Raw genomic sequence first — 7634 nt, 5'->3', positions numbered from 1 at the left:
CTTACTTCAGAGCACAAGTACCTTGTATATGAATATTCTCCCATTTTTTAAAACTCTATTAAAGGCTGGAAATTTTCTGAGACATCTTGAGCTGATTGAGTTAGCCATTTGTGCCTTCATCTCTGGCTGCTCTGTCCTCACCAGAGACTCATGTGAGGGACTTTTTATTTGACTGTGTCAACACTGTCACTAGCTGGTACTGTCTGTAATTAGCTAAGCCTGCTTATGAATATGACTCAGTCACTTTCCCCTCAATCAAGAAATATTACTTGAAAAGAATTTTGGTGTGTGTTTGGTAAATCAAAAAAAAAAAACTTTAAAAATAACTATTACTAAATGTCTGCTAAAATCAAGATCACCAGCAATAAATGAAACTTTCTGGATGCTTTCCTGTTACCACAAAACTACCTGCATAAATTCAAAATATATGTCTCCCTGACAAACCACGCCTCTGACATTTGAGGATAATTTTCAAATATAGACATCACATGTGACCTTGGCTTATGTATCCAAATCTAGTGATGGCAGCAGAGACAGAATGGTGTGGTAAAAAAGACCACAACTCATCAAGAGACCAGGGTTCCCATCCAAAGCCTGCTACTAACCAGCTGCATGGCTTTTTCCTGGACATTTGCCCTCTAAGCTTTGTTTCTGCTGTCTGCAAACTGTCTCTGGAATGACCTTATGAAGTTGCCTCTTTCTAACACTCTGTGTAGTGCTCAAGTACAGGCCCCAGCTGGACACAGGCACACATTGCTCCCGTGACATGTTTCTATATGGTGACAACCGTGTCTGCTGATCCTGTCAGTTGTGATGTGACCAACTTAAGTGTTGTCCCTGAAGCCCTCACAACTCCGGAGGCATCCACCACAGGACACAGCCTCAGGGTGAGAGCTCCCTTTATACTGCTGGCACCTGACTGACAGGCTCTTTATAACACATCCTAGAAACCAGCAGCAATGATTCTTGGTCAACATATTCTCTGTGCCACCTTACAGCTGTTCCCCCCTGGTCTAATGCTTCTGTGCCATGGATCCATCGTGACATGGCAAAGATTCTGAGACTCACCCTGCTACTATTTTTGTGAAGGAACAATGATTCCACAAAATTAACTACCCTCAAATAGGGGAAGAAGTGTATAGAACGCTGTGCAGAGCCCCATCTCAGAAGAGCTGGGTTCTCCTCCCTTGTGAGGAAACCCAGACAAGGTGGGAGCAGCATCTCCAAGGTTACCTCCCTGCAAGGACGCGGTGATTAGGATCTATCCTTCGCTCCTGCTGCCTCCCAGTACACCAGAAGTTTGCATCCAAATATGGAGAGAAAATATGGAAAAATCAGACACTGCAAGCAAAGACAGCTGCCTGGAGAGCTCGACTCCAAGAGGCCCCTTTTAGGAAGCTGCTGCATTGTGTCACAATGTGATGACACTGGAAAATGACCAGACACAGCAAAGTGAATTTTGATAGGGACAAGTGCCATTCAGGACACCCAGGGAAAACTGCCCAATATAATATGCTCCAGAAATATTATATACAATAGAATATTCTGACTCATTATGCACACATAAAGCAGAGAAATATTGCAGCCTTACAGGTCTAGAAGCTGAACATGAGTCAGCAGGATGGCAATATTGTTTAATAAAGCAGGGATGGGACTCAGAAGCAGAGGCGTAGAACATTATGCTCAGCACATCTGAGTTGCTCTTGCACTCTTATTGTTCTCTAATTGTATCTCGTGTCTAAGCCTTGTCTCCCCAATGAGATTAAAAGCTCCCAAAGGACAATCTAGGTTTGATTCTTCCCTTGAATCTTTTTTTACCACTGGAAAGAAATTTTTTATTAGAGGAAGAGGGAGAATTTGGAATCACAGGAGAGTACAGGTAGTGTGTTTTGGGACTCTAGGATCCCAGAAGACGTTTGCTTTAAAGATACGGATATGGAGATGGGGAGTAAGAAACCAAAATTAATAGTTGGCTTGACATAAGCCTGTTTTTTAAATAATGAGTGCAGTGACAATGACAATAGTAGCTGCCACTTACTGAGTGCCTGGTAATCTTCACAATAATTCTGCGGGGTAGTAGCCCCCTCACCCAGTCAAGAAAGCTAAGATTCAGAGAATTTAAATTACACTGTGCATGCTCCTCAAATCAGTAACTGATTTAGAGATAGCGTTCAGGGCTCCCTGAATTTCAAATCCTTTGCAAGGGCCCCTAGGCCATCAGGGAAAGAAGGGCTTGCTGGCAGCAAGAAGCAGACCTTGCCTAGCAGGAGGCTCTCCCAGCTGTGTGAGCAACGTCTTTCTGGCTAGGAGGGCAGTCACAGTGTGTCAGCAGGGACTGAGCTGTGAGCAATGTGAGGTTCAGTGCAGAGGATCCCCAGGGGTTTAGGGGGCTCAGGGAACCCTGCCTGCTGTCCTAGGGCCAGAGGAAGAGGTGAGCCCCAGCTGCTCTGGAGATGGTCCGGGGCTGTCTCTATTTGCATCCTTTCTGTGTTATGTTGGCGGATTCCCCATCACATTTCTCTCTATGAGCACTGTCGTTCCAATCAGATGTGAGGCTTCCTGAAGCAGATTTTCCTAACAGCACCAGCTGATAGAAATCAGCAAGATCCAAAGACCAGGAAAACAAAAGTGTAAAGAGATGATGACATGCTAAGTTGTTACAGATACTAAATAAATGTTAGCCTTAGAGGTTTTCTTTTTCTTTTTTTCCCCTAAAGTTCTCTCAATTTCCTAGATTTTTAAAATCAAAATGATTTTCTTTAGTATGTAGACAAAATAGTACACAAATTTAAAATAATACTAAAAATTGTAAGTAAACACTCATTCAAGCTGTTTTGAGGAAAATGCAGACAATTAATATATTCTATTACAACCTTTTCTATTGCTCCCAACTGGTAAATAATCTTTACTTTTCTGAACTGAAATCAATAAGCAAACATATAAAGAAATATTTAATGTCAACCAAGTGTACAAGTTATAAAATTGACTAATAGAAGAATATCCTTTGAAATACAGAAACTCTGTCTACAACTAGTGGTCAGAGATAACATATCAGGCAAAGATACAGATAATCCCTCAGGTAGGCATGGTGCCATGTAGCTGTGATCCCAATACTCTGGGAGGCTGAGACAGGAGCATCTCAAGTTGGAGCCCAACCTCCTGGACAACTTAGTAACTTGGTGAAACTGTCTCAAAGTGGGGCAGGGGATACAGAGCTGATGATGCGCCCTGGGTTCAGACTCCAGTATAGCAGAAAAAAGGATAATTGTTTCCCCGGGGAATTTGAGGCAGGCTAGCTGGAACTTGGGGCATGCAGGAGAACAGCCTGGGCTTCTGCTGTACGGTGGTGGTAGCAGATCTCAGAGCAGAAATATTCCACCTGTGCCAACACAAAGCGGAAAGCATCTTTGCTGGCAATGAGACATGCATGGACAGTTCAATGAGAGAATTAAGACTTCCTTGATTTTTCTCACTTTGTGGCTATACATATCTGGTCTCAAAAGAATCTTTTCAAATATAGAAGCAATTTCTCATTCCATTGCCCTAAAATGTCCTGGAAGATTGTTTTAGAGAAATCTAAGTAGATATTCCCCAGAAACACTGGATCTGGGAGGAGGGGGAGTTGATGTAGTTGCTGCTAGGCGAGGACCACTTTGGAGTATGCTCAGCCTTTTTCATCACAGGAGAACTGCAATTAAAACTATACCTGCTGGAAGCCTGAGACAGGAGGACCTCAAGTTTAAGCCCAACCTAAGCTACAGTGACTTAGTGAGAACCTGTCTCAAAATATATATTTTTAAAAAGAGCTGGGAGGGCCAGGGATTTAGCTCAGTGGTTTAAGAGCTTGCTTGGTAAGTGCAAGGTTGTAAGTTTAATCCCCAGGACCAAAAAAAAAGGAGCTTGGGGTGTACCTCAGTGCAGAAGTCCTAGATTCAATCTTAAGTGCTGAAAACAAAATAAATATGCCAAGACATCATTTTATATCACATTCTCACCATTACATCATTCACCAGTGGATCACAGAATAACAGTGGTTGATAGGACGCGGATTAACTGGAGCCATCATGCAGGGGTGGTAGGACTGCAAAATGTCACAGTCACTTTGTGACATACTTCAGCAGGCTCTTAAAATGAAGAATAAATTGAGTGATTTCCATGTCCTCATTCCTAGAACAATCAACTCAGACATTTTCTTGGAGTGCATATGGCTCAGCCAGATATTTTCTGGGAGACTGACTAGAGATAGCCATAGTGTAATGAAAAGAGCCTTTATCTTGGAGTTGGAAGTCCTAGATATGACTCGTCCCTCATCACTGTCAGTGTCTCTGAGACTCCATTTCCTTTTCAGTGAGAGGAGCATAATAAAGTCTGCCTGCCAATGTTAGCAAGACTCAGTTTAATGAGAGATTGTGCGAACTCCCCAGACCTGCACAAACAAAAACTACTTTATATCCTGAGACTAATTTCATGACAATCTGGTTCCCTGGCAATACTACAGGAGAGGAGATAAATGTGGACACTGTGGTATACAATGCAGTTCTCACAGTCTCATAGAGTCTAGTGAAAGACAGAGTAAGTTTAAGCTAACAGCCTTTATTTAAAAAAATACAGAGTGACCTAAGTATTTCATTTCGAAAGAGGTTCACCACAGCTGTTGGTTGGAGTTGATGGAAATGGCTCCTGAGAAGCGGCAGGAAGTCTACAGGAGCCGGGACATAAAGAATAAGGAGATGGACTGATACAGGGAAGGAACAAATCAGTGAAGCCAAGCAACTTTTTTTCATCTGTAAAGTGGAGATTAAAATCAAACCTCACAGCCCCTTCTGAGGATAAAATGAAACGGGGTATTTACAAGCTTAGCACAGCGCCTTGCAAACAGTAGGAATCGTTGAATTTTTCGGCCTTACTATTCTTTTTTATTTGAATGGATAATATAAACCTATGATTGAAAGAGCCAAGCCAATATCTAAAAAGCATGCATTGCCAGTTTTTGCTCGTGTTTTTCTTCTTTTCCTTTCCTAGAGGAGACTACTTTTGTGCATCTTTATACAAAAACAAGTATGTATTTTTCTTCCCCTTCTTTCACAAAGGTAATATACGATGCACTGTTCTGTACTTCAGTTTTTCACCTTTTTAAAATGTAAGTAGAAGGGCCCATGATTTAGCTCAGTGGCATAAATGCCTGTCTGGCAAACGCGAGGTCACAAGTTGGATCTGTGGTACAGAAAAAATAAAGATAAATAATAAAATAAAATATAACTAGAGAAACTTCTCTTGCACTCTCTCTCTCTCCCTGAAGCTGAAGAGAATTCTAATGCATGGTTGGATGGTAGCTCATTTACCCAATCCTCCACTGTATGGATGTTTGGATTTCTTATGATTATAAATTGATTGCAGTGAATAACTTTCATGTGCCTGTTATTTTACATATTCATTTTTATTCCTATGGGTTAAATGTATAGAAGTAGAAAAAAATGCATTTGTAATTTTAATGCATACTAAAAGTTATCTCTTTATGGAATAAGACTTCGCAGTGCTTAGCACTTTCTACCTGCGTTCTCTCCTTTAGCCTTGACAAAAATGTGTGCTGCCCTGCCACAAAACCTGGGATTTTGACATCTTCACTACTTAATCGGCTAATTTATTGGCCATTTTGTTTCTGAGCTTCCTAGTTGGTGTTATGGTCTGTTCACACATTCAGATGTTAGCATCCTTGTTTTAATAAAAGAGGGTATAAAATATGCTGATTATCTATAGGGACCTGACCTTCTCCCCTGCTCTTCGTTTTCAGAATTTTTCTGGTTATTCTTGCTTGTCTGTTTTTCCATAAAAGGTTCTGAATTAGTATTTTTTTTTTTATTTTAAAGAGAAAAACATCTCACAAAATTTCAAAACAAAGTAATAAGAGAATAACAATGTTTAATACATTACATATTGTTATCTTAAATTAGTTATTAAGTTAGGTATAGACATTTAATTCTCTATACAGCATTAGTACAAAGTTTTCTTTTCAATGAACTAAGAGAAATTAGTAGTGTAACTTTATATATATTAGCATAATTTTAATATGCAGTTTTATATATATACATACATAGTTTTTCCTTTCATCCTTTTCTCCTTTCCCCCTTCTCAGTTTTTCTTTCCTTTTGAACAGTTTCTTCCCATCTCACAAAATATATTGTATATATGATGTTGATACATGTAAGTCTGGTTTATTTCACTAATGGGTACAGTCTCAAGTTGCATCCAGTTGCCTATAAAAATCTGCAGTTTATCCTTCTTTAAGTTAAGTAATATTCCACTGTATAAAAAGACCACATACTTTTTATCCATTCCTCACTTATTGGGCATTTTGGTTGTTTCCAAGATCTAGCTATCACAAATTGTGCTGCTCTAAATGTGGATACACATATATCACTGTGGTACAATGCTTTCAGTTCTTCTGGGATATGCCCAGAATCAACATTTTCAATTCAGGGGCAAGGGTAGAGTGTCCTTCTTTTTTCTATTATTAGAATTGAATTAAATTTACAAATTAAGAAGAATTGAACTCTTTATGACTTTTAGTCTTTAAGTAAGGACACGGTACACCTTTCCATTTACTGAATTCCAGTATCATGTTGCTTGTGCCATTATGGAGCATATCACATAGTACCCGACAGGTAAAAAGACAGGAAAATAAAGGCCAACTAGTTATGATGACCAGAGAAAACAGATTAAGCTGTCCAAAGCCAACAGACCATGACTCCAAATATTGGCCCGTGTAGTAAGAGCCAGGATCATGTTAGGAAAATGTGGAATAAAGATTCATCATTCCTTGGGGTTGATGCTTTATGCTGATAATTTCATTTAATTTTCACTTCACAGATTATCACAATGTAATTTCAAATTAAAATTATGCTATTGCTTAGCATAATTTTAATATGCAAGATTCCTGGGCTGGTGTATGTCATATAGAAAGAGCCTCCAAAATGTTAGATATTATGACATTAATGAAAATGAAAAAGGATGAGGGGAAATCAAGGCTCTAACACATGAACAACTGTCAAATGTCTTAAGATTCATAATTCAAAGCCAGGCTAGCCAGTTTCTAAAGCTTGTGCTCTTTGCACTGCCCTACTCTGTGTCTGGGGAAGTTTATTTAACTTAATTTAACAAGTGTTTATTAAGTCTCTGCTATCACTTGAATGTTGTGTTCCATTTCAGAAGTCACGCTGATGCAGGCGCACTAATTTATAAATAATAAAGGCAAAGAAAGCCAAATCATCTGAGTATGAAAAGCACAAAGGAAATATTCACAAGCTAACACAATCGATTACAGAAAGCAGGAGAGTGAGGCTGGCCCGAGAGATGTCTAGATTCAGGAACTTGAATCCCAGCAGACTCAGTCTCTCTCGGCCCCTCTGGTCTCTCTGCCCCTCTCCTGGCTTTCTTCCTGCTTTCCCTCTCATTCTTGGCTGCCTGGACTCCATGCTTTCAGGCTGGCTGCCCCGTGGGCCAAGGCTCTGTCGCTGTGATCAGATCATACTGTCATCTCTTCTTTTCAGCTCCAGCTGGAACGCTTTCCAGGCAGCTTCTCTGATCAGCCACCCTGGACTGCCCCCAGCTCTCTGGCCAGAAGACTGAGGTTCCCA

This window comes from Cavia porcellus, unplaced genomic scaffold, assembly GCF_034190915.1.
Source record: "Cavia porcellus strain 051 isolate PalLab524CR breed Dunkin Hartley unplaced genomic scaffold, mCavPor4.1 scaffold_7, whole genome shotgun sequence".
Lineage (NCBI taxonomy): Eukaryota > Metazoa > Chordata > Mammalia > Rodentia > Caviidae > Cavia > Cavia porcellus.
Note: the sequence above shows the minus strand (reverse complement) of the source record.